Genomic DNA, 27,959 nt, shown 5'->3' with positions numbered 1-27,959 from the left:
AACTCACCAGGTGCCACAGTTTCTGTGTATGGCATGGGTAGTACAAGGACTGACAACACTATAACTCCCAAAAGGCACTGTTCCGCCATTAAGACTACAAGAACAGTGTACTACAATTTAAATTGCGGTACATGTTAAATTAACAAGCAATTCAACCCACCTGATTTCCCCACAATTATACAGCCGATGGAAATGAAAGCAGTGCTAAAAGCATTTGCCAGTACTATAACAACCAACACAATGCTACAGCTGTGCTCCCTGCTAAACTCAAAGCAAAACACAACGCTGTGCGATAGCGTAACTGGATGGACGGAATGCGGAACCAATCAAACATTCACCCCCAGTCACAGATCTGGGTTTAATCCATCCATTATTTTGCCCACCATGCCACCCCAGTTTGAACCCAGCCATATGCAAATCAGTCTTGACCCTGTTCCTCATGGGAACAGTCCAGCCCGAACTGCCAGGCCAGGTTCTCCCTGGACCGGAAACAAGCATCCTGGGACTGGTTTCGGGGTTTCACCCCTCATCAGCCAGGCTAGCTTGAATCCAGTGGCACAGTGAGCCCGGGACCCGTGTCTGGGCATCCCCGGCACACTTAGGGCACACTTAGGGCAGCAAAAGCAAAGCAAAACACAACGCTGTGGGATAGCGTAACTGGATGGACGGAATGCGGAACCAATCAAACATTCACCCCAGTCACAGATCTGAGGTTAATCCATCCATTATTTTGCACACCATGCCACCCCAGTTTGAACCCAGCCATATGCAAATCAGTCTTGACCCTGTTCCTCACGGGAACAGTCCAGCCCGAACTGCCAGGCCAGGTTCTCCCTGGACCAGAAACAAGCATCCTGGGACCGGTTTCAGGGTTTCACCCCTCATCAGCCAGGCTAGCTTGAATCCAGTGGCACAGTGAGCCCGGGACCCACGTCTGGGCATACCCGGCGCACTTAGGGCGGCAAAAGCAAAGCAAAACACAACGCTGTGGAATAGCGTAACTGGATTGACGGAATGCGGAACCAATCAAACATTCACCCCCAGTCACAGATCTGGGTTTAATCCATCCATTATTTTGCCCACCATACCACCCCAGTTTGAACCCAGCCATATGCAAATCAGTCCCATGCCACTTGATTCAGGCTAGCCTGGCTGATGAGGGGTGAAACCCCAAAACCGGTCCCAGGATGCTTGTTTCCAGTCCAGGGAAGACCTGGCCTAGCAGTTCGGGCTGGACTGTTCCCATGGGGAACAGGGTCAAGACTGATTTGCATATGGCTGGGTCCAAACTGGAATGGCATGGGCAGCAAAAAAACGATGGATTAAACCCAGATCTGTGACTGGGGGTGAATGTTTGACAATGTTCAGCATTCCGTCCATCACTTGTTGTTTTTGCATTTGTCGCCCTAAGTGGGAAGGGTATGCCCAGATGTGGGTCCCGTGCTTACCATGCCACTGGATTCAAGCTAGCCTGGCTGATGAGGGGTGAAACCCTGAAACTGGTCCCAGGATGCTTGTTTCCAGTCCAGGGAAGACCTGGCCTAGCAGTTCGGGCTGGACTGTTCCCATGGGGAACAGGGTCAAGACTGATTTGCATATGGCTGGGTCCAAACTGGGATGGCATGGGCAGCAAAAAACGATGGATTAAACCCAGATCTGTGACTGGGGGTGAATGTTTGACAATGTTCAGCATTCCGTCCATCACTTGTTGTTTTGCATTTGTCGCTCTAAGTGGGAAGGGTATGCCCAGACGTGGGTTCCGTGCTTCCCATGCCACTGGATTCCAGCTTGCCTGGCTGATGAGGGGTGAAACTCTGAAACCGGTCCCAGGATGCTTGTTTCCAGTCCAGGGAAGACCTGGCTTATCAGTTCGGGCTGGACTGTTCACATGGGGAACAGGGTCAAGACTGATTTGCATATGGCTGGGTCCGAACTGGAATGGCATGGGCAGCAAAAAAACGATGGATTAAACCCAGATCTGTGACTGGGGGTGAATGTTTGACAATGTTCAGCATTCTGTCCATCACTTGTTGTTTTTGCATTTGTCGCCCTAAGTGGGAAGGGTATGCCCAGATGTGGGTTCCGTGCTTCCCATGCCACTGGATTCAAGCTAGCCTGGCTGATGAGGGGTGAAACCCCGAAACCGGTCCCAGGATGCTTGTTTCCAGTCCTGGGAAGAACTGGCCTGGCAGTTCGGGCTGGACTGTTCCCATGGGGAACAAGGTCAAGACTGATTTGCATATGGCTGGGTCCAAACTGGAATGCATGGGCAGCAAAAAAACGATGGATTAAACCCAGATCTGTGATTGGGGGTGAATGTTTGGCAATGTTCAGCATTCCGTCCATCACTTGTTGTTTTTGCATTTGTCGCCCTAAGTGGGAAGGGTATGCCCAGACGTGGGTCCCGTGCTTCCCATGCCAATGGATTCAAGCTAGCCTGGCTGATGAGGGGTGAAACTCCGAAAGCGGTCCCAGGATGCTTGTTTCCAGTCCAGGGAAGACCTGGCCTAGTAGTTCGGGCTGGACTGTTCCCATGGGGAACAGGCTCAAGACTGATTTGCATATGGCTGGGTCCAAACTGGAATGGCATGGGCAGCAAAAAAACGATGGCTTAAATCCAGATTTGTGACTGGGGGTGAATGTTTGACAATGTTCAGCATTCCGTCCATTTTGCATTTGTCGTCCTAAGTGGGAAGGGTATGCCCAGACGTGGGTCCCGTGCTTCCCATGCCACTGGATTCAAGCTAGCCTGGCTGATGAGGGGTGAAACCCCGAAACCGGTCCCAGGATACTTATTTCTAGTCCAGGGAAGACCTGGCCTAGCAGTTCGGGCTGGACTGTTCCCATGGGGAACAGGGTCAAGACTGATTTGCATATGGCTGGGTCCAAACTGGAATGGCATGGGCAGCAAAAAAACGATGGATTAAACCCAGATCTGTGACTGGTGGTGAATGTTTGACAATGTTCAGCATTCCGTCCATCACTTGTTGTTTTTGCATTTGTCGCCCTAAGTGAGAAGGGTATGCCCAGACGTGGGTCCCGTGCTTCCCATGCCACTGGATTCAAGCTAGCCTGGCTGATGAGGGGTGAAAGCCCGAAACCGGTCCCAGGATGCTTGTTGACAGTCCACGGAAGACCTGGTCTAGCAGTTCGGGCTGGACTGTTCCCATGGAGAACAGGGTCAAGACTGATTTGCATATTGCTGGGTCCAAACTGGAATGGCATGGGCAGCAACAAAACGATGGATTAAACCCAGATCTGTGACTGGGGGTGAATGTTTGACAATGTTCAGCATTCCATCCATCACTTGTTGTTTTTGCATTTGTCGCCCTAAGTGGGAAGGGTATGCCCAGACGTGGGTCCCGTGCTTCCCATGCCACTGGATTCAAGCTAGCCTGGCTGATGAGGGGTGAAACCCCGAAACCGGTCCCAGGATGCTTGTTTCCAATCCAGGGAAGACCTGGCCTAGCAGTTCGGGCTGGACTGTTCCCATGGGGAACAGGGTCAAGACTGATTTGCATATGGCTGGGTCCAAACTGGAATGGCATGGGCAGCAACAAAACGATGGATTAAACCCAGATCTGTGACTGGGGGTGAATGTTTGACAATGTCCAGCATTCCGTCCATCACTTGTTGTTTTTGCATTTCTCGCCCTAAGTGGGAAGGGTATGCCCAGACGTGGGTCCCGTGCTTCCCATGCCACTGGATTCAAGCTAGCCTGGCTGATGAGGGGTGAAACCCCGAAACCGGTCCCAGGATGCTTGTTTCCAGTCCAGGGAAGACCTGGCCTAGCAGTTCGGGCTGGACTGTTCCCATGGGGAACAGGGTCAAGACTGATTTGCATATGGCTGGGTCCAAACTGGAATGGCTGGGTCCAAACTGGAATGGCATGGGCAGCAAAAAAACGATGGATTAAACCCAGATCTGTGACTGGGGGTGAATGTTTGACAATGTTCAGCATTCCGTCCATCACTTGTTGTTTTTGCATTTGTCGCCCTAAGTGGGAAGGGTATGCCCAGATGTGGGTCCCGTGCTTACCATGCCACTGGATTCAAGCTAGCCTGGCTGATGAGGGGTGAAACCCCGAAACCGGTCCCAGGATGCTTGTTTCCAGTCCAGGGAAGACCTGGCCTAGCAGTTCGGGTTGGACTGTTCCCATGGGGAACAGGGTCAAGACTGATTTGCATATGGTTGGGTCCAAACTGGAATGGCATGGGCAGCAAAAAAACGATGGATTAAACCCAGATCTGTGACTGGGGGTGAATGTTTGACAATGTTCAGCATTCCGTCCATCACTTGTTGTTTTTGCATTTGTCGCCCTAAGTGGGAAGGGTATGCCCAGATGTGGGTCCCGTGCTTACCATGCCACTGGATTCAAGCTAGCCTGGCTGATGAGGGGTGAAACCCCGAAACCGGTCCCAGGATGCTTGTTTCCAGTCCAGGGAAGACCTGGCCTAGCAGTTCGGGTTGGACTGTTCCCATGGGGAACAGGGTCAAGACTGATTTGCATATGGTTGGGTCCAAACTGGAATGGCATGGGCAGCAAAAAAACGATGGATTAAACCCAGATCTGTGACTGGGGGTGAATGTTTGACAATGTTCAGCATTCCGTCCATCACTTGTTGTTTTTGCATTTGTCGCTCTAAGTGGGAAGGGTATGCCCAGACGTGGGTCCCGTGCTTCCCATGCCACTGGATTCCGAATTGCCTGGCTGATGAGGGGTGAAACCCCGAAACCGGTCCCAGGATGCTTGTTTCCAGTCCAGGGAAGACCTGGCTTAGCAGTTCGGGCTGGACTGTTCCCCTGGGGAACAGGGTCAAGACTGATTTTCATATGGCTGGGTCCAAACTGGAATGGCATGGGCAGCAAAAAAACGATGGATTAAACCCAGATCTGTGACTGGGGGTGAATGTTTGACAATGTTCAGCATTCCGTCCATCACTTGTTGTTTTTGCATTTGTCGCCCTAAGTGGGAAGGGTATGCCCAGATGTGGATCACGTGCTTCCCATGCCACTGGATTCAAGCTAGCCTGGCTGATGAGGGGTGAAACCCCGAAACCGGTCGCAGGATGCTTGTTTCCAGTCCTGGGAAGACCTGGCCTAGCAGTTCGGGCTGGACTGTTCCCATGGGGAACAGGGTCAAGACTGATTTGCATATGGCTGGGTCCAAACTGGAATGCATGGGCAGCAAAAAACGATGGATTAAACCCAGATCTGTGACTGGGGGTGAATGTTTGACAATGTTCAGCATTCCGTCCATCACTTGTTGTTTTTGCATTTGTCGCCTTAAGTGGGAAGGGTATGCCCAGACGTGGGTCCCGTGCTTCCCATGCCTCTGGATTCAAGCTAGCCTGGCTGATGAGGGGTGAAACCCCGAAACCGGTCCCAGGATGCTTGTTTCCAGTCCAGGGAAGACCTGGCCTAGCAGTTCAGGCTGGACTGTTCCCATGGGGAACAGGGTCAAGACTGATTTGTATATGGCTGGGTCCAAACTGGAATGGCATGGGCAGCAAAAAAACGATGGATTAAACCCAGATCTGTGACTGGGGGTGAATGTTTGACAATGTTCAGCATTCCGTCCATCACTTGTTGTTTTTGCATTAGTCGCCCTAAGTGGGAAGGGTATGCCCAGACGTGGGTCCCGTGCTTCCCATGCCAATGGATTCAAGCTAGCCTGGCTGATGAGGGGTGAAACTCCGAAACCGGTCCCAGGATGCTTGTTTCCAGTCCAGGGAAGACCTGGCCTAGCAGTTCGGGCTGGACTGTTCCCATGGGGAACAGGGTCAAGACTGATTTGCATATGGCTGGGTCCAAACTGGAATGGCATGGGCAGCAAAAAAACGATGGATTAAACCCATATCTGTGACTGGGGGTGAATGTTTGACAATGTTCAGCATTCCGTCCATCACTTGTTGTTTTTGCATTTGTTGCCCTAAGTGGGAAGGGTATGCCCAGACGTGGGTCCCGTGCTTACCATGCCACTGGATTCAAGCTAGTCTGGCTGATGAGGGGTGAAAACCCGAAACCGGTTCCAGGATGCTTGTTTCCAGTCCAGGGAAGACCTGGCCTAGCAGTTTGGGCTGGACTGTTCCCATGGGGAACAGGGTAAAGACTGATTTGCATATGGCTGGGTCCAAACTGGAATGGCATGGGCAGCAAAAAAACGATGGCTTAAATCCAGATTTGTGACTAGGGGTGAATGTTTGACAATGTTCAGCATTCCGTCCATCACTTGTTTTTGCATTTGTCGCCCTAAGTGGGAAGGGTATGCCCAGACGTGGGTCCCGTGCTTCCCATGCCACTGGATTCAAGCTAGCCTGGCTGATGAGGGGTGAAACCCCGAAACCGGTCCCAGGATACTTATTTCTAGTCCAGGGAAGACCTGGCCTAGCAGTTCGGGCTGGACTGTTCCCATGGGGAACAGGGTCAAGACTGATTTGCATATGGCTGGGTCCAAACTGGAATAGCATGGGCAGCAAAAAAACGATGGATTAAACCCAGATCTGTGACTGGGGGTGAATGTTTGACAATGTTCAGCATTCCGTCCATCACTTGTTGTTTTTGCATTTGTCGCCCTAAGTGGGAAGGGTATGCCCAGACGTGGGTCCCGTGCTTCCCATGCCACTGGATTCAAGCTAGCCTGGCTGATGAGGGCTGAAACCCCGAAACCGGTCCCAGGATGCTTGTTTCCAGTCCAGGGAAGACCTGACCTAGCAGTTCGGGCTGGACTGTTCCCATGGGGAACAGGGTCAGGACTGATTTGCATATGGCTGGGTCCAAACTGTATTGGAATGGGCAGCAAAAAAACGATGGATTAAACCCAGATCTGTGACTGGGGGTGAATGTTTGACAATGTTCAGCATTCCGTCCATCACTTGTTGTTTTTGCATTTGTTGCCCTAAGTGGGAAGGGTATGCCCAGACGTGGGTCCCGTGCTTCCCATGCCACTGGATTCAAGCTAGCCTGGCTGATGAGGGGTGAAACCCCGAAACCGGTCCCAGGATGCTTGTTTCTAGTCCAGGGAAGACCTGGCCTAGCAGTTCGGGCTGGACTGTTCCCATGGGGAACAGGGTCAAGACTGATTTGCATATGGCTGGGTCCAAACTGGAATGGCATGGGCAGCAAAAAAACGATGGATTAAACCCAGATGTGTGACTGGGGGTGAATGTTTGACAATGTTCAGCATTCCGTCCATCACTTGTTGTTTTTGCATTTGTCGCCCTAAGTGGGAAGGGTATGCCCAGACGTGGGTCCCGTGCTTCCCATGCCACTGGATTCAAGCTAGCCTGGCTGATGAGGGCTGAAACCCCGAAACCGGTCCCAGGATGCTTGTTTCCAGTCCAAGGAAGACCTGATCTAGCAGTTCGGGCTGGACTGTTCCCATGGGGAACAGGGTCAAGACTGATTTGCATATGGCTGGGTCCAAACTGGATTGGAATGGGCAGCAAAAAAACGATGGACTAAACCCAGATCTGTGACTGGGGGTGAATTTTTGACAATGTTCAGCATTCCGTCCATCACTTGTTGTTTTTGCATTTGTTGCCCTAAGTGGGAAGGGTATGCCCAGACGTGGGTCCCGTGCTTCCCATGCCACTGGATTCAAACTAGCCTGGCTGATGAGGGGTGAAACCCCGAAACCGGTCCTAGGATGCTTGTTTCCAGTCCAGGGAAGACCTGGCCTAGCAGTTCGGGCTGGACTGTTCCCAAGGGGAACTGGGTCAAGACTGATTTGCATATGGTTGGGTCCAAACTGGAATGGCATGGGCAGCAAAAAAACGATGGATTAAACCCAGATCTGTGACTGGGGGTGAATGTTTGACAATGTTCAGCATTCCGTCCATCACTTGTTGTTTTTGCATTTGTCGCCGGTCCCAGAATGCTTGTTTCCAGTCCAGGGAAGACTTGGCCTAGCAGTTTGGGCTGGACTGTTCCCATGGGGAACAGGGTCCAGACTGAATTGCATATGGCTGGGTCCAAACTGGAATGGCATGGGAAGCAAAGAAACAATGGATTAAACCCAGATCTGTGAGTGGGGGTGAATGTTTGACAATGTTCTGAATTCCGTCCATCACTTGTTGTTTTTGCATTTGTCGCCCTAAGTGGGAAGGGTATGCCCAGACGTGGGTCCCGTGCTTCCCATGCCACTGGATTCAAGCTAGCCTGGCTGATGAAGGCTGAAACCCCGAAACCGGTCCCAGGATGCTTGTTTCCAGTCCAGGGAAGACCTGGCTTAGCAGTGCGGGCTGGACTGTTCCCATGGGGAACAGGGTCAAGACTGATTTGCATATGGCTGGGTCCAAACTGGAATGGCATGGGCAGCAAAAAAACGATGGATTAAACCCAGATCTGTGACTGGGGGTGAATGTTTGACAATGTTCAGCATTCCGTCCATCACTTGTTGTTTTTGCATTTGTTGCCCTAAGTGGGAAGGGTATGCCCAGACGTGGGTCCCGTGCTTCCCATGCCACTGGATTCAAGCTAGCCTGGCTGATGAGGGGTGAAACCCCGAAACCGGTCCCAGGATGCTTGTTTCCAGTCCAGGGAACACCTGGCCTAGCAGTTCAGGCTGGACTGTTCCCATGGGGAACAGGGTCAAGACTGATTTGCATATGGCTGGGTCCAAACTGGAATGGCATGGGCAGCAAAAAAACGATGGATTAAACCCAGATCTGTGACTGGGGGTGAATGTTTGACAATGTTCAGCATTCCGTCCATCACTTGTTGTTTTTGCATTTGTCGCCCTAAGTGGGAAGGGTATGCCCAGACGTGGGTCCTGTGCTTCTCATGCCACTGGATTCAAGCTAGCCTGGGTGATGAGGAGTGTAACCCCAAAACCGGTCCTAGGATGCTTGTTTCCAGTCCAGGGAAGACCTGGCCTAGCAATTTGGGCTGGACTGTTCCCATGGGGAACAGGGTCAAGACTGATTTGTATATGGCTGGGTCCAAACTGGAATGGCATGGGCAGCAAAGAAACGATGGATTAAACCCAGATCTGTGAGTGGGGGTGAATGTTTGAAAATGTTCAGCATTCCGTCCATCACTTGTTGTTTTTGCATTTGTTGCACTAAGTGGGAAGGGTATGCCCAGACGTGGGTCCCGTGCTTCCCATGCCACTGGATTCAAGCTAGCCTGGCTGATGAGGGGTGGAACCCCGAAACCGGTCCCAGGATGCTTGTTTCCAGTGCAGGGAAGACCTGGCCTAGCAGTTCGGGCTGGACTGTTCCCATGGAGAACAGAGTCAAGACTGATTTGCATATTGCTGGGTCCAAACTGGAATGGCATGGGCAGCAACAAAACGATGGATTAAACCCAGATCTGTGACTGGGGGTGAATGTTTGACAATGTTCAGCATTCCGTCCATCACTTGTTGTTTTTGCATTTGTCGCCCTAAGTGGGAAGGGTATGCCCAGACGTTGGTCCCGTGCTTCCCATGCCACTGGATTCAAGCTAGCCTGGCTGATGAGGGGTGAAACCCCGAAACCGGTTCCAGAATGCTTGTTTCCAATCCAGGGAAGACCTGGCCTAGCAGTTCGGGCTGGACTGTTCCCATGGGAAACAGGGTCAAGACTGATTTGCATATGGCTGGGTCCAAACTGGAATGGCATGGGCAGCAAAAAAACGATGGATTAAACCCAGATCTGTGACTGGGGGTGAATGTTTGACAATGTTCAGCATTCCGTCCATCACTTGTTGTTTTTGCATTTGTCGCCCTAAGTGGGAAGGGTATGACCAGACGTGGATCCCGTGCTTCCCATGCCACTGGATTCAAGCTAGCCTGGCTGATGAGGGGTGAAACCCTGAAACCGGTCCCAGGATGCTTGTTTCCAGTCCGGGGAAGACCTGGACTAGCAGTTCGGGCTGGACTGTTCCCATGGGGAACAGGGTCAAGAGTGATTTGTATATGGCTGGGTCCAAACTGGAATGGCATGGGCAGCAAAAAAACGATGGATTGAATTGAGATCTGTAACTGGGGGTGAATGTTTGACAATGTTCAGCATTCCGTCCATCACTTGTTGTTTTTGCATTTGTCGCCCTAAGTGGGAAGGGTATGCCCAGACGTGGGTCCCGTGCTTCCCATGCCAATGGATTCAAGCTAGCCTGGCTGATGAGGGGTGAAACCCCGAAACCGGTCCCAGGATGCTTGTTTCCTGTCCGGGGAAGACCTGGACTAGCAGTTCGGGCTGGACTGTTCCCATGGGGAACAGGGTCAAGACTGATTTGTATATGGCTGGGTCCAAACTGGAATGGCATGGGCAGCAAAAAAACGATGGATTGAATCGAGATCTGTGACTGGGGGTGAATGTTTGACAATGTTCAGCATTCCGTCCATCACTTGTTGTTTTTGCATTTGTCGCCCTAAGTGGGAAGGGTATGCCCAGACGTGGGTCCCGTGCTTCCCATGCCACTGGATTCAAGCTAGCCTGGCTGATGAGGGGTGAAACCCCGAAACCGGTCCCAGGATGCTTGTTTCCAGTCCAGGGAAGACCTGGCCTATCAGTTCGGGCTGGACTGTTCCCTTGGGGAACAGGGTCAAGACTGATTTGCATATGGCTGGGTCCAAACTGGAATGGCATGGGCAGCAAAAAAAAGATGGATTAAACCCAGATCTGTGACTGGGGGTGAATGTTTGACAATGTTCAGCATTCCGTCCATCACTTGTTGTTTTTGCATTTGTCGCCCTAAGTGGGAAGGGTTTGCCCAGACGTGGGTCCCGTGCTTCCCATGCCACTGGATTCAAGCTAGCCTGGCTAATGAGGGGTGAAACTCTGAAACCGGTCCCAGGATACTTGTTTTCAGTCCAGGGAAGACCTGGCCTAGCAGTTCGGGCTGGACTGCTCCCATGGGGAACAGGGTCAAGACTGATTTGTATATGGCTGGGTCCAAACTGGAATGGCATGGGCAGCAAAAAAACGATGGATTGAACCGAGATCTGTAACTGGGGGTGAATGTTTGACAATGTTCAGCATTCCGTCCATCACTTGTTGTTTTTGCATTTGTCGCCCTAAGTGGGAAGGGTATGCCCAGACGTGGGTCCCGTGCTTCCCATGCCACTGGATTCAAGCTAGCCTGGCTGATGAGGGGTGAAACCCCGAAACCGGTCCCAGGATGCTTGTTTCCAGTCCAGGGAAGACCTGGACTAGCAGTTCGGGCTGGACTGTTCCCATGGGGAACAGGGTCAAGACTGATTTGTATATGGCTGGGTCCAAACTGGAATGGCATGGGCAGCAAAAAAACGATGGATTGAATCGAGATCTGTGACTGGGGGTGAATGTTTGACAATGTTCAGCATTCCGTCCATCACTTGTTGTTTTTGCATTTGTCGCCCTAAGTGGGAAGGGTATGCCCAGACGTGGGTACCGTGATTCCCATGCCACTGGATTCAAGCTAGCCTGGCTGATGAGGGGTGAAACCCCGAAACCGGTCCCAGGATGCTTGTTTCCATTCTAGGGAAGACCTGGACTAGCAGTCGGGCTGGACTGTTCCCATGGGGAACAGGGTCAAGACTGATTTGTATATGGCTGGGTCCAAACTGGAATGGCATGGGCAGCAAAAAAACGATGGATTGAATCGAGATCTGTGACTGGGGATGAATGTTTGACAATGTTCAGCATTCCGTCCATCACTTGTTGTTTTTGCATTTGTCACCCTAAGTAGGAAGGGTATGCCCAGACGTGGGTACCGTGCTTCCCATGCCACTGGATTCAAGCTAGCCTGGCTGATGAGGGGTGAAACCCGGAAACCGGTCCCAGGATGCTTGTTTCCAATCCAGGGAAGACCTGGCCTAGCAGTTCGGGCTGGACTGTTCCCATGGGGAACAGGGTCTAGACTGATTTGCATATGGCTGGGTCCAAACTGGAATTGCATGGGCAGCAAAAAAAACGATGGATTAAACCCAGATCTGTGACTGGGGGTGAATGTTTGACAATGTTCAGCATTCCGTCCATCACTTGTTGTTTTTGCATTTGTCGCCCTAAGTGGGAAGGGTATGCCGAGACGTGGGTCCCGTGCTTCCCATGCCACTGGATTCAAGCTAGCCTGGCTAATGAGGGGTGAAACCCTGAAACCGGTCACAGGATACTTGTTTTCAGTCCAGGGAAGACCTGGCCTAGCAGTTCGGGCTGGACTGTTCCCATGGGGAACAGGGTCAAGACAGATTTGTATATGGCTGGGTCCAAACTGGAATGGCATGAGCAGCAAAAAAACGATGGATTGAACCGAGATCTGTAACTGGGGGTGAATGTTTGACAATGTTCAGCATTCCGTCCATCACTTGTTGTTTTTGCATTTGTCGCCCTAAGTGGGAAGGGTATGCCCAGACGTGGGTCCCGTGCTTCCCATGCCACTGGATTCAAGCTAGCCTGGCTGATGAGGGGTGAAACCCCGAAACCGGTCCCAGGATGCTTGTTTCCAGTCCAGGGAAGACCTGGACTAGCAGTTCGGGCTGGACTGTTCCCATGGGGAACAGGGTCAAGACTGATTTGTATATGGCTGGGTCCAAACTGGAATGGCATGGGCAGCAAAAAAACGATGGATTGAACCGAGATCTGTAACTGGGGGTGAATGTTTGACAATGTTCAGCATTCCGTCCATCACTTGTTGTTTTTGCATTTGTCGCCCTAAGTGGGAAGGGTATGCCCAGACGTGGGTCCCGTGCTTCCCATGCCACTGGATTCAAGCTAGCCTGGCTGATGAGGGGTGAAACCCCGAAACCGGTTCCAGGATGCTTGTTTCCAGTCCAGGGAAGACCTGGACTAGCAGTTCGGGCTGGACTGTTCCCATGGGGAACAGGGTCAAGACTGATTTGTATATGGCTGGGTCCAAACTGGAATGGCATGGGCAGCAAAAAAACGATGGATTGAATCGAGATCTGTGACTGGGGGTGAATGTTTGACAATGTTCAGCATTCCGTCCATCACTTGTTGTTTTTGCATTTGTCGCCTTAAGTGGGAAGGGTATGCCCAGACGTGGGTACCGTGATTCCCATGCCACTGGATTCAAGCTAGCCTGGCTGATGAGGGGTGAAACCCCGAAACTGGTCCCAGGATGCTTGTTTCCAGTCTAGGGAAGATCTGGACTAGCAGTCGGGCTGGACTGTTCCCATGGGGAACAGGGTCAAGACTGATTTGTATATGGCTGGGTCCAAACTGGAATGGCATGGGCAGCAAAAAAACGATGGATTGAATCGAGATCTGTGACTGGGGATGAATGTTTGACAATGTTCAGCATTCCGTCCATCACTTGTTGTTTTTGCATTTGTCGCCCTAAGTGGGAAGGGTATGCCCAGACGTGGGTACCGTGCTTCCCATGCCACTGGATTCAAGCTAGCCTGGCTGATGAGGGGTGAAACCCCGAAACCGGTCCCAGGATGCTTGTTTCCAATCCAGGGAAGACCTGGCCTAGCAGTTCGGGCTGGACTGTTCCCATGGGGAACAGGGTCAAGACTGATTTGCATATGGCTGGGTCCAAACTGGAATGGCATGGGCAGCAAAAAAACGATGGATTAAACCCAGATCTGTGACTGGGGGTGAATGTTTGACAATGTTCAGCATTCCGTCCATCACTTGTTGTTTTTGCATTTGTCGCCCTAAGTGGGAAGGGTATGCCGAGACGTGGGTCCCGTGCTTCCCATGCCACTGGATTCAAGCTAGCCTGGCTAATGAGGGGTGAAACCCTGAAACCGGTCACAGGATACTTGTTTTCAGTCCAGGGAAGACCTGGCCTAGCAGTTCGGGCTGGACTGTTCCCATGGGGAACAGGGTCAAGACTGATTTGTATATGGCTGGGTCCAAACTGGAATGGCATGGGCAGCAAAAAAACGATGGATTGAACCGAGATCTGTAACTGGGGGTGAATGTTTGACAATGTTCAGCATTCCGTCCATCACTTGTAGTTTTTGCATTTGTCGCCATAAGTGGGAAGGGTATGCCCAGACGTGGGTCCCGTGCTTCCCATGCCACTGGATTCAAGCTAGCCTGGCTGATGAGGGGTGAAACCCCGAAACCGGTCCCAGGATGCTTGTTTCCAGTCCAGGGAAGACCTGGACTAGCAGTTCGGGCTGGACTGTTCCCATGGGGAACAGGGTCAAGACTGATTTGTATATGGCTGGGTCCAAACTGGAATGGCATGGGCAGCAAAAAAACGATGGATTGAACCGAGATCTGTAACTGGGGGTGAATGTTTGACAATGTTCAGCATTCCGTCCATCACTTGTTGTTTTTGCATTTGTCGCCCTAAGTGGGAAGGGTATGCCCAGACGTGGGTCCCGTGCTTCCCATGCCACTGGATTCAAGCTAGCCTGGCTGATGAGGGGTGAAACCCCGAAACCGGTTCCAGGATGCTTGTTTCCAGTCCAGGGAAGACCTGGACTAGCAGTTCGGGCTGGACTGTTCCCATGGGGAACAGGGTCAAGACTGATTTGTATATGGCTGGGTCCAAACTGGAATGGCATGGGCAGCAAAAAAACGATGGATTGAATCGAGATCTGTGACTGGGGGTGAATGTTTGACAATGTTCAGCATTCCGTCCATCACTTGTTGTTTTTGCATTTGTCGCCCTAAGTGGGAAGGGTATGCCCAGACGTGGGTACCGTGATTCCCATGCCACTGGATTCAAGCTAGCCTGGCTGATGAGGGGTGAAACCCCGAAACTGGTCCCAGGATGCTTGTTTCCAGTCTAGGGAAGATCTGGACTAGCAGTCGGGCTGGACTGTTCCCATGGGGAACAGGGTCAAGACTGATTTGTATATGGCTGGGTCCAAACTGGAATGGCATGGGCAGCAAAAAAACGATGGATTGAATCGAGATCTGTGACTGGGGATGAATGTTTGACAATGTTCAGCATTCCGTCCATCACTTGTTGTTTTTGCATTTGTCGCCCTAAGTGGGAAGGGTATGCCCAGACGTGGGTACCGTGCTTCCCATGCCACTGGATTCAAGCTAGCCTGGCTGATGAGGGGTGAAACCCCGAAACCGGTCCCAGGATGCTTGTTTCCAATCCAGGGAAGACCTGGCCTAGCAGTTCGGGCTGGACTGTTCCCATGGGGAACAGGGTCAAGACTGATTTGCATATGGCTGGGTCCAAACTGGAATGGCATGGGCAGCAAAAAAACGATGGATTAAACCCAGATCTGTGACTGGGGGTGAATGTTTGACAATGTTCAGCATTCCGTCCATCACTTGTTGTTTTTGCATTTGTCACCCTAAGTGGGAAGGGTATGCCCAGACGTGGGTACCGTGCTTCCCATGCCACTGGATTCAAGCTAGCCTGGCTGATGAGGGGTGAAACCCGGAAACCGGTCCCAGGATGCTTGTTTCCAATCCAGGGAAGACCTGGCCTAGCAGTTCGGGCTGGACTGTTCCCATGGGGAACAGGGTCTAGACTGATTTGCATATGGCTGGGTCCAAACTGGAATTGCATGGGCAGCAAAAAAAACGATGGATTAAACCCAGATCTGTGACTGGGGGTGAATGTTTGACAATGTTCAGCATTCCGTCCATCACTTGTTGTTTTTGCATTTGTCGCCCTAAGTGGGAAGGGTATGCCGAGACGTGGGTCCCGTGCTTCCCATGCCACTGGATTCAAGCTAGCCTGGCTAATGAGGGGTGAAACCCTGAAACCGGTCACAGGATACTTGTTTTCAGTCCAGGGAAGACCTGGCCTAGCAGTTCGGGCTGGACTGTTCCCATGGGGAACAGGGTCAAGACTGATTTGTATATGGCTGGGTCCAAACTGGAATGGCATGGGCAGCAAAAAAACGATGGATTGAACCGAGATCTGTAACTGGGGGTGAATGTTTGACAATGTTCAGCATTCCGTCCATCACTTGTTGTTTTTGCATTTGTCGCCCTAAGTGTGAAGGGTATGCCCAGACGTGGGTCTTGTGCTTCCCATGCCACTGGATTCAAGCTAGCCTGGCTGATGAGGGGTGAAACCCCGAAACCGGTCCCAGGATGCTTGTTTCCAGTCCAGGGAAGACCTGGACTAGCAGTTCGGGCTGGACTGTTCCCATGGGGAACAGGGTCAAGACTGATTTGTATATGGCTGGGTCCAAACTGGAATGGCATGGGCAGCAAAAAAACGATGGATTGAACCGAGATCTGTAACTGGGGGTGAATGTTTGACAATGTTCAGCATTCCGTCCATCACTTGTTGTTTTTGCATTTGTCGCCCTAAGTGGGAAGGGTATGCCCAGACGTGGGTCCCGTGCTTCCCATGCCACTGGATTCAAGCTAGCCTGGCTGATGAGGGGTGAAACCCCGAAACCGGTTCCAGGATGCTTGTTTCCAGTCCAGGGAAGACCTGGACTAGCAGTTCGGGCTGGACTGTTCCCATGGGGAACAGGGTCAAGACTGATTTGTATATGGCTGGGTCCAAACTGGAATGGCATGGGCAGCAAAAAAACGATGGATTGAATCGAGATCTGTGACTGGGGGTGAATGTTTGACAATGTTCAGCATTCCGTCCATCACTTGTTGTTTTTGCATTTGTCGCCTTAAGTGGGAAGGGTATGCCCAGACGTGGGTACCGTGATTCCCATGCCACTGGATTCAAGCTAGCCTGGCTGATGAGGGGTGAAACCCCGAAACTGGTCCCAGGATGCTTGTTTCCAGTCTAGGGAAGATCTGGACTAGCAGTCGGGCTGGACTGTTCCCATGGGGAACAGGGTCAAGACTGATTTGTATATGGCTGGGTCCAAACTGGAATGGCATGGGCAGCAAAAAAACGATGGATTGAATCGAGATCTGTGACTGGGGATGAATGTTTGACAATGTTCAGCATTCCGTCCATCACTTGTTGTTTTTGCATTTGTCGCCCTAAGTGGGAAGGGTATGCCCAGACGTGGGTACCGTGCTTCCCATGCCACTGGATTCAAGCTAGCCTGGCTGATGAGGGGTGAAACCCCGAAACCGGTCCCAGGATGCTTGTTTCCAATCCAGGGAAGACCTGGCCTAGCAGTTCGGGCTGGACTGTTCCCATGGGGAACAGGGTCAAGACTGATTTGCATATGGCTGGGTCCAAACTGGAATGGCATGGGCAGCAAAAAAACGATGGATTAAACCCAGATCTGTGACTGGGGGTGAATGTTTGACAATGTTCAGCATTCCGTCCATCACTTGTTGTTTTTGCATTTGTCGCCCTAAGTGGGAAGGGTATGCCGAGACGTGGGTCCCGTGCTTCCCATGCCACTGGATTCAAGCTAGCCTGGCTAATGAGGGGTGAAACCCTGAAACCGGTCACAGGATACTTGTTTTCAGTCCAGGGAAGACCTGGCCTAGCAGTTCGGGCTGGACTGTTCCCATGGGGAACAGGGTCAAGACTGATTTGTATATGGCTGGGTCCAAACTGGAATGGCATGGGCAGCAAAAAAACGATGGATTGAACCGAGATCTGTAACTGGGGGTGAATGTTTGACAATGTTCAGCATTCCGTCCATCACTTGTTGTTTTTGCATTTGTCGCCCTAAGTGGGAAGGGTATGCCCAGACGTGGGTCCCGTGCTTCCCATGCCACTGGATTCAAGCTAGCCTGGCTGATGAGGGGTGAAACCCCGAAACCGGTCCCAGGATGCTTGTTTCCAGTCCAGGGAAGACCTGGACTAGCAGTTCGGGCTGGACTGTTCCCATGGGGAACAGGGTCAAGACTGATTTGTATATGGCTGGGTCCAAACTGGAATGGCATGGGCAGCAAAAAAACGATGGATTGAACCGAGATCTGTAACTGGGGGTGAATGTTTGACAATGTTCAGCATTCCGTCCATCACTTGTTGTTTTTGCATTTGTCGCCCTAAGTGGGAAGGGTATGCCCAGACGTGGGTCCCGTGCTTCCCATGCCACTGGATTCAAGCTAGCCTGGCTGATGAGGGGTGAAACCCCGAAACCGGTTCCAGGATGCTTGTTTCCAGTCCAGGGAAGACCTGGACTAGCAGTTCGGGCTGGACTGTTCCCATGGGGAACAGGGTCAAGACTGATTTGTATATGGCTGGGTCCAAACTGGAATGGCATGGGCAGCAAAAAAACGATGGATTGAATCGAGATCTGTGACTGGGGGTGAATGTTTGACAATGTTCAGCATTCCGTCCATCACTTGTTGTTTTTGCATTTGTCGCCTTAAGTGGGAAGGGTATGCCGAGACGTGGGTCCCGTGCTTCCCATGCCACTGGATTCAAGCTAGCCTGGCTAATGAGGGGTGAAACCCTGAAACCGGTCACAGGATACTTGTTTTCAGTCCAGGGAAGACCTGGCCTAGCAGTTCGGGCTGGACTGTTCCCATGGGGAACAGGGTCAAGACTGATTTGTATATGGCTGGGTCCAAACTGGAATGGCATGGGCAGCAAAAAAACGATGGATTGAACCGAGATCTGTAACTGGGGGTGAATGTTTGACAATGTTCAGCATTCCGTCCATCACTTGTTGTTTTTGCATTTGTCGCCCTAAGTGGGAAGGGTATGCCCAGACGTGGGTCCGTGCTTCCCATGCCACTGGATTCAAGCTAGCCTGGCTGATGAGGGGTGAAACCCCGAAACCGGTCCCAGGATGCTTGTTTCCAGTCCAGGGAAGACCTGGACTAGCAGTTCGGGCTGGACTGTTCCCATGGGGAACAGGGTCAAGACTGATTTGTATATGGCTGGGTCCAAACTGGAATGGCATGGGCAGCAAAAAAACGATGGATTGAACCGAGATCTGTAACTGGGGGTGAATGTTTGACAATGTTCAGCATTCCGTCCATCACTTGTTGTTTTTGCATTTGTCGCCCTAAGTGGGAAGGGTATGCCCAGACGTGGGTCCCGTGCTTCCCATGCCACTGGATTCAAGCTAGCCTGGCTGATGAGGGGTGAAACCCCGAAACCGGTTCCAGGATGCTTGTTTCCAGTCCAGGGAAGACCTGGACTAGCAGTTCGGGCTGGACTGTTCCCATGGGGAACAGGGTCAAGACTGATTTGTATATGGCTGGGTCCAAACTGGAATGGCATGGGCAGCAAAAAAACGATGGATTGAATCGAGATCTGTGACTGGGGGTGAATGTTTGACAATGTTCAGCATTCCGTCCATCACTTGTTGTTTTTGCATTTGTCGCCTTAAGTGGGAAGGGTATGCCCAGACGTGGGTACCGTGATTCCCATGCCACTGGATTCAAGCTAGCCTGGCTGATGAGGGGTGAAACCCCGAAACTGGTCCCAGGATGCTTGTTTCCAGTCTAGGGAAGATCTGGACTAGCAGTCGGGCTGGACTGTTCCCATGGGGAACAGGGTCAAGACTGATTTGTATATGGCTGGGTCCAAACTGGAATGGCATGGGCAGCAAAAAAACGATGGATTGAATCGAGATCTGTGACTGGGGATGAATGTTTGACAATGTTCAGCATTCCGTCCATCACTTGTTGTTTTTGCATTTGTCGCCCTAAGTGGGAAGGGTATGCCCAGACGTGGGTACCGTGCTTCCCATGCCACTGGATTCAAGCTAGCCTGGCTGATGAGGGATGAAACCCCGAAACCGGTCCCAGGATGCTTGTTTCCAATCCAGGGAAGACCTGGCCTAGCAGTTCGGGCTGGACTGTTCCCATGGGGAACAGGGTCAAGACTGATTTGCATATGGCTGGGTCCAAACTGGAATGGCATGGGCAGCAAAAAAACGATGGATTAAACCCAGATCTGTGACTGGGGGTGAATGTTTGACAATGTTCAGCATTCCGTCCATCACTTGTTGTTTTTGCATTTGTCGCCCTAAGTGGGAAGGGTATGCCGAGACGTGGGTCCCGTGCTTCCCATGCCACTGGATTCAAGCTAGCCTGGCTAATGAGGGGTGAAACCCTGAAACCGGTCACAGGATACTTGTTTTCAGTCCAGGGAAGACCTGGCCTAGCAGTTCGGGCTGGACTGTTCCCATGGGGAACAGGGTCAAGACTGATTTGTATATGGCTGGGTCCAAACTGGAATGGCATGGGCAGCAAAAAAACGATGGATTGAACCGAGATCTGTAACTGGGGGTGAATGTTTGACAATGTTCAGCATTCCGTCCATCACTTGTAGTTTTTGCATTTGTCGCCCTAAGTGGGAAGGGTATGCCCAGACGTGGGTCCCGTGCTTCCCATGCCACTGGATTCAAGCTAGCCTGGCTGATGAGGGGTGAAACCCCGAAACCGGTCCCAGGATGCTTGTTTCCAGTCCAGGGAAGACCTGGACTAGCAGTTCGGGCTGGACTGTTCCCATGGGGAACAGGGTCAAGACTGATTTGTATATGGCTGGGTCCAAACTGGAATGGCATGGGCAGCAAAAAAACGATGGATTGAACCGAGATCTGTAACTGGGGGTGAATGTTTGACAATGTTCAGCATTCCGTCCATCACTTGTTGTTTTTGCATTTGTCGCCCTAAGTGGGAAGGGTATGCCCAGACGTGGGTCCCGTGCTTCCCATGCCACTGGATTCAAGCTAGCCTGGCTGATGAGGGGTGAAACCCCGAAACCGGTTCCAGGATGCTTGTTTCCAGTCCAGGGAAGACCTGGACTAGCAGTTCGGGCTGGACTGTTCCCATGGGGAACAGGGTCAAGACTGATTTGTATATGGCTGGGTCCAAACTGGAATGGCATGGGCAGCAAAAAAACGATGGATTGAATCGAGATCTGTGACTGGGGGTGAATGTTTGACAATGTTCAGCATTCCGTCCATCACTTGTTGTTTTTGCATTTGTCGCCCTAAGTGGGAAGGGTATGCCCAGACGTGGGTACCGTGATTCCCATGCCACTGGATTCAAGCTAGCCTGGCTGATGAGGGGTGAAACCCCGAAACTGGTCCCAGGATGCTTGTTTCCAGTCTAGGGAAGATCTGGACTAGCAGTCGGGCTGGACTGTTCCCATGGGGAACAGGGTCAAGACTGATTTGTATATGGCTGGGTCCAAACTGGAATGGCATGGGCAGCAAAAAAACGATGGATTGAATCGAGATCTGTGACTGGGGATGAATGTTTGACAATGTTCAGCATTCCGTCCATCACTTGTTGTTTTTGCATTTGTCGCCCTAAGTGGGAAGGGTATGCCCAGACGTGGGTACCGTGCTTCCCATGCCACTGGATTCAAGCTAGCCTGGCTGATGAGGGGTGAAACCCCGAAACCGGTCCCAGGATGCTTGTTTCCAATCCAGGGAAGACCTGGCCTAGCAGTTCGGGCTGGACTGTTCCCATGGGGAACAGGGTCAAGACTGATTTGCATATGGCTGGGTCCAAACTGGAATGGCATGGGCAGCAAAAAAACGATGGATTAAACCCAGATCTGTGACTGGGGGTGAATGTTTGACAATGTTCAGCATTCCGTCCATCACTTGTTGTTTTTGCATTTGTCGCCCTAAGTGGGAAGGGTATGCCCAGACGTGGGTCCCGTGCTTCCCATGCCACTGGATTCAAGCTAGCCTGGCTAATGAGGGGTGAAACCCTGAAACCGGTCCCCGGATGCTTGTTTCCAGTCCAGGGAAGACCTGGCCTAGCAGTTCGGGCTGGACTGTTCCCATGGGGAACAGGGTCAAGACTGATTTGCATATGGCTGGGTCCAAACTGGATTGGAATGTGCAGCAAAAAAACGATGGATTAAACCCACATCTGTGACTGGGGGTGAATGTTTGACAATGTTCAGCATTCCGTCCATCACTTGTTGTTTTTGCATTTGTTGCCCTAAGTGGGAAGGGAATGCCCAGACGTGGGTCCCGTGCTTCCCATGACACTGGATTCAAGCTAGCCTGGCTGATGAGGGGTGAAACCCCGAAACCGGCCCCAGGATGCTTGTTTCCAGTCCAGGGAAGACCTGGCCTAGCAGTTCGGGCTAGACTGTTCCCATGGGGAACAGGGTCAAGACTGATTTGTATATGGCTGCGTCCAAACTGGAATGGCATGGGCAGAAAAAAAACGATGGATTGAACCGAGATCTGTAACTGGGGGTGAATGTTTGACAATGTTCAGCATTCCGTCCATCACTTGTTGTTTTTGCATTTGTCGCCCTAAGTGGGAAGGGTATGCCCAGACGTGTGTCCCGTGCTTCCCATGCCACTGGATTCAAGCTAGCCTGGCTGATGAAGGCTGAAACCCCGAAACCGGTCCCAGGATGCTTGTTTCCAGTCCAGGGAAGACCTGGCCTAGCAGTGCGGGCTGGACTGTTCCCATGGGGAACAGGGTCAAGACTGATTTGCATATGGCTGGGTCCAAACTGGAATGGCATGGGCAGCAAAAAAACGATGGATTGAATCGAGATCTGTGACTGGGGGTGAATGTTTGACAATGTTCAGCATTCCGTCCATCACTTGTTGTTTTTGCATTTGTCGCCCTAAGTGGGAAGGGTATGCCCAGACGTGGGTCCCGTGCTTCCCATGCCACTGGATTCAAGCTAGCCTGGCTGATGAGGGGTGAAACCCCGAAACCGGTCCCAGGATGCTTGTTTCCAGTCCAGGGAAGACCTGGCCTATCAGTTCGGGCTGGACTGTTCCCATGGGGAACAGGGTCAAGACTGATTTGCATATGGCTGGGTCCAAACTGGAATGGCATGGGCAGCAAAAAAACGATGGATTAAACCCAGATCTGTGACTGGGGGTGAATGTTTGACAATGTTCAGCATTCCGTCCATCACTTGTTGTTTTTGCATTTGTCGCCCTAAGTGGGAAGGGTTTGCCCAGACGTGGGTCCCGTGCTTCCCATGCCACTAGATTCAAGCTAGCCTGGCTAATGAGGGGTGAAACTCTGAAACCGGTCCCAGGATACTTGTTTTCAGTCCAGGGAAGACCTGGCCTAGCAGTTCGGGCTGGACTGTTCCCATGGGGAACAGGGTCAAGACTGATTTGTATATGGCTGGGTCCAAACTGGAATGGCATGGGCAGCAAAAAAACGATGGATTGAACCGAGATCTGTAACTGGGGGTGAATGTTTGACAATGTTCAGCATTCCGTCCATCACTTGTTGTTTTTGCATTTGTCGCCCTAAGTGGGAAGGGTATGCCCAGACGTGGGTCCCGTGCTTCCCATGCCACTGGATTCAAGCTAGCCTGGCTGATGAGGGGTGAAACCCCGAAACCGGTCCCAGGATGCTTGTTTCCAGTCCAGGGAAGACCTGGACTAGCAGTTCGGGCTGGACTGTTCCCATGGGGAACAGGGTCAAGACTGATTTGTATATGGCTGGGTCCAAACTGGAATGGCATGGGCAGCAAAAAAACGATGGATTGAATCGAGATCTGTGACTGGGGGTGAATGTTTGACAATGTTCAGCATTCCGTCCATCACTTGTTGTTTTTGCATTTGTCGCCCTAAGTGGGAAGGGTATGCCCAGACGTGGGTACCGTGATTCCCATGCCACTGGATTCAAGCTAGACTGGCTGATGAGGGGTGAAACCCCGAAACCGGTCCCAGGATGCTTGTTTCCATTCTAGGGAAGACCTGGACTAGCAGTCGGGCTGGACTGTTCCCCTGGGGAACAGGGTCAAGACTGATTTGTATATGGCTGGGTCCAAACTGGAATGGCATGGGCAGCAAAAAAACGATGGATTGAATCGAGATCTGTGACTGGGGATGAATGTTTGACAATGTTCAGCATTCCGTCCATCACTTGTTGTTTTTGCATTTGTCACCCTAAGTGGGAAGGGTATGCCCAGACGTGGGTACCGTGCTTCCCATGCCACTGGATTCAAGCTAGCCTGGCTGATGAGGGGTGAAACCCGGAAACCGGTCCCAGGATGCTTGTTTCCAATCCAGGGAAGACCTGGCCTAGCAGTTCGGGCTGGACTGTTCCCATGGGGAACAGGGTCAAGACTGATTTGTATATGGCTGGGTCCAAACTGGAATGGCATGGGCAGCAAAAAAACGATGGATTGAACCGAGATCTGTAACTGGGGGTGAATGTTTGACAATGTTCAGCATTCCGTCCATCACTTGTTGTTTTTGCATTTGTCGCCCTAAGTGGGAAGGGTATGCCCAGACGTGGGTCCCGTGCTTCCCATGCCACTGGATTCAAGCTAGCCTGGCTGATGAGGGGTGAAACCCCGAAACCGGTCCCAGGATGCTTGTTTCCAGTCCAGGGAAGACCTGGACTAGCAGTTCGGGCTGGACTGTTCCCATGGGGAACAGGGTCAAGACTGATTTGTATATGGCTGGGTCCAAACTGGAATGGCATGGGCAGCAAAAAAACGATGGATTGAACCGAGATCTGTAACTGGGGGTGAATGTTTGACAATGTTCAGCATTCCGTCCATCACTTGTTGTTTTTGCATTTGTCGCCCTAAGTGGGAAGGGTATGCCCAGACGTGGGTCCCGTGCTTCCCATGCCACTGGATTCAAGCTAGCCTGGCTGATGAGGGGTGAAACCCCGAAACCGGTTCCAGGATGCTTGTTTCCAGTCCAGGGAAGACCTGGACTAGCAGTTCGGGCTGGACTGTTCCCATGGGGAACAGGGTCAAGACTGATTTGTATATGGCTGGGTCCAAACTGGAATGGCATGGGCAGCAAAAAAACGATGGATTGAATCGAGATCTGTGACTGGGGGTGAATGTTTGACAATGTTCAGCATTCCGTCCATCACTTGTTGTTTTTGCATTTGTCGCCCTAAGTGGGAAGGGTATGCCCAGACGTGGGTACTGTGATTCCCATGCCACTGGATTCAAGCTAGCCTGGCTGATGAGGGGTGAAACCCCGAAACTGGTCCCAGGATGCTTGTTTCCAGTCTAGGGAAGATCTGGACTAGCAGTCGGGCTGGACTGTTCCCATGGGGAACAGGGTCAAGACTGATTTGTATATGGCTGGGTCCAAACTGGAATGGCATGGGCAGCAAAAAAACGATGGATTGAATCGAGATCTGTGACTGGGGATGAATGTTTGACAATGTTCAGCATTCCGTCCATCACTTGTTGTTTTTGCATTTGTCGCCCTAAGTGGGAAGGGTATGCCCAGACGTGGGTACCGTGCTTCCCATGCCACTGGATTCAAGCTAGCCTGGCTGATGAGGGGTGAAACCCCGAAACCGGTCCCAGGATGCTTGTTTCCAATCCAGGGAAGACCTGGCCTAGCAGTTCGGGCTGGACTGTTCCCATGGGGAACAGGGTCAAGACTGATTTGCATATGGCTGGGTCCAAACTGGAATGGCATGGGCAGCAAAAAAACGATGGATTAAACCCAGATCTGTGACTGGGGGTGAATGTTTGACAATGTTCAGCATTCCGTCCATCACTTGTTGTTTTTGCATTTGTCGCCCTAAGTGGGAAGGGTATGCCCAGACGTGGGTCCCGTGCTTCCCATGCCACTGGATTCAAGCTAGCCTGGCTGATGAGGGGTGAAACCCCGAAACCGGTCCCAGGATGCTTGTTTCCAGTCCAGGGAAGACCTGGCCTAGCAGTTTGGGCTGGACTGTTCCCATGGGGAACAGGGTCAAGACTGATTTGCATATGGCTGGGTCCAAACTGGAATGGCATGGGCAGCAAAAAAACGATGGCTTAAATCCAGATTTGTGACTGGGGGTGAATGTTTGACAATGTTCAGCATTCCGTCCATCACTTGTTTTTGCATTTGTCGCCCTAAGTGGGAAGGGTATGCCCAGACGTGGGTCCTGTGCTTCCCATGCCACTGGATTCAAGCTAGCCTGGCTGATGAGGGGTGAAACCCCGAAACCGGTCCCAGGATACTTATTTCTAGTCCAGGGAAGACCTGGCCTAGCAGTTTGGGCTGGACTGTTCCCATGGGGAACAAGGTCAAGACTGATTTGCATATGGCTGGGTCCAAACTGGAATGGCATGGGCAGCAAAAAAACGATGGATTAAACCCAGATCTGTGACTGGGGGTGAATGTTTGACAATGTTCAGCATTCCGTCCATCACTTGTTGTTTTTGCATTTGTCGCCCTAAGTGGGAAGGGTATGCCCAGACGTGGGTCCCGTGCTTCCCATGCCACTGGATTCAAGCTAGCCTGGCTGATGAGGGCTGAAACCCCGAAACCGGTCCCAGGATGCTTGTTTCCAGTCCAGGGAAGACCTGGCCTAGCAGTTCGGGCTGGACTGTTCCCATGGGGAACAGGGTCAAGACTGATTTGTATATGGCTGGGTCCAAACTGGATTGGAATGGGCAGCAAAAAAACGATGGATTAAACCCACATCTGTGACTGGGGGTGAATGTTTGACAATGTTCAGCATTCCGTCCATCACTTGTTGTTTTTGCATTTGTTGCCCTAAGTGGGAAGGGAATGCCCAGACGTGGGTCCCGTGCTTCCCATGACACTGGATTCAAGCTAGCCTGGCTGATGAGGGGTGAAACCCCGCAACCGGCCCCAGGATGCTTGTTTCCAGTCCAGGGAAGACCTGGCCTAGCAGTTCGGGCTGGACTGTTCCCAAGGGGAACAGGGTCAAGACTGATTTGCATATGGTTGGGTCCAAACTGGAATGGCATGGGCAGCAAAAAAACGATGGATTAAACCCAGATCTGTGACTGGGGGTGAATGTTTGACAATGTTCAGCATTCCGTCCATCACTTGTTGTTTTTGCATTTGTCGCCTTAAGTGGGAAGGGTATGCCCAGACGTGGGTACCGTGATTCCCATGCCACTGGATTCAAGCTAGCCTGGCTGATGAGGGGTGAAACCCCGAAACTGGTCCCAGGATGCTTGTTTCCAGTCTAGGGAAGATCTGGACTAGCAGTCCGCCTGGACTGTTCCCATGGGGAACAGGGTCAAGACTGATTTGTATATGGCTGGGTCCAAACTGGAATGGCATGGGCAGCAAAAATACGATGGATTGAATCGAGATCTGTGACTGGGGATGAATGTTTGACAATGTTCAGCATTCCGTCCATCACTTGTTGTTTTTGCATTTGTCGCCCTAAGTGGGAAGGGTATGCCCAGACGTGGGTACTGTGCTTCCCATGCCACTGGATTCAAGCTAGCCTGGCTGATGAGGGGTGAAACCCCGAAACCGGTCCCAGGATGCTTGTTTCCAATCCAGGGAAGACCTGGCCTAGCAGTTCGGGCTGGACTGTTCCCATGGGGAACAGGGTCAAGACTGATTTGCATATGGCTGGGTCCAAACTGGAATGGCATGGGCAGCAAAAAAACGATGGATTAAACCCAGATCTGTGACTGGGGGTGAATGTTTGACAATGTTCAGCATTCCGTCCATCACTTGTTGTTTTTGCATTTGTCGCCCTAAGTGGGAAGGGTATGCCCAGACGTGGGTCCCGTGCTTCCCATGCCACTGGATTCAAGCTAGCCTGGCTAATGAGGGGTGAAACCCTGAAACCGGTCACAGGATACTTGTTTTCAGTCCAGGGAAGACCTGGCCTAGCAGTTCGGGCTGGACTGTTCCCATGGGGAACAGGGTCAAGCCTGATTTGTATATGGCTGGGTCCAAACTGGAATGGCATGGGCAGCAAAAAAACGATGGATTGAACCGAGATCTGTAACTGGGGGTGAATGTTTGACAATGTTCAGCATTCCGTCCATCACTTGTAGTTTTTGCATTTGTCGCCCTAAGTGGGAAGGGTATGCCCAGACGTGGGTCCCGTGCTTCCCATGCCACTGGATTCAAGCTAGCCTGGCTAATGAGGGGTGAAACCCCGAAACCGGTCCCAGGATGCTTGTTTCCAGTCCAGGGAAGACCTGGACTAGCAGTTCGGGCTGGACTGTTCCCATGGGGAACAGGGTCAAGACTGATTTGTATATGGCTGGGTCCAAACTGGAATGGCATGGGCAGCAAAAAAACGATGGATTGAACCGAGATCTGTAACTGGGGGTGAATGTTTGACAATGTTCAGCATTCCGTCCATCACTTGTTGTTTTTGCATTTGTCGCCCTAAGTGGGAAGGGTATGCCCAGACGTGGGTCCCGTGCTTCCCATGCCACTGGATTCAAGCTAGCCTGGCTGATGAGGGGTGAAACCCCGAAACCGGTTCCAGGATGCTTGTTTCCAGTCCAGGGAAGACCTGGACTAGCAGTTCGGGCTGGACTGTTCCCATGGGGAACAG

The sequence above is a fragment of the Pleurodeles waltl genome, chromosome 7, assembly GCF_031143425.1.
Source record: "Pleurodeles waltl isolate 20211129_DDA chromosome 7, aPleWal1.hap1.20221129, whole genome shotgun sequence".
Taxonomy (NCBI): domain Eukaryota; kingdom Metazoa; phylum Chordata; class Amphibia; order Caudata; family Salamandridae; genus Pleurodeles; species Pleurodeles waltl.
This window is presented reverse-complemented; position numbering follows the sequence as displayed.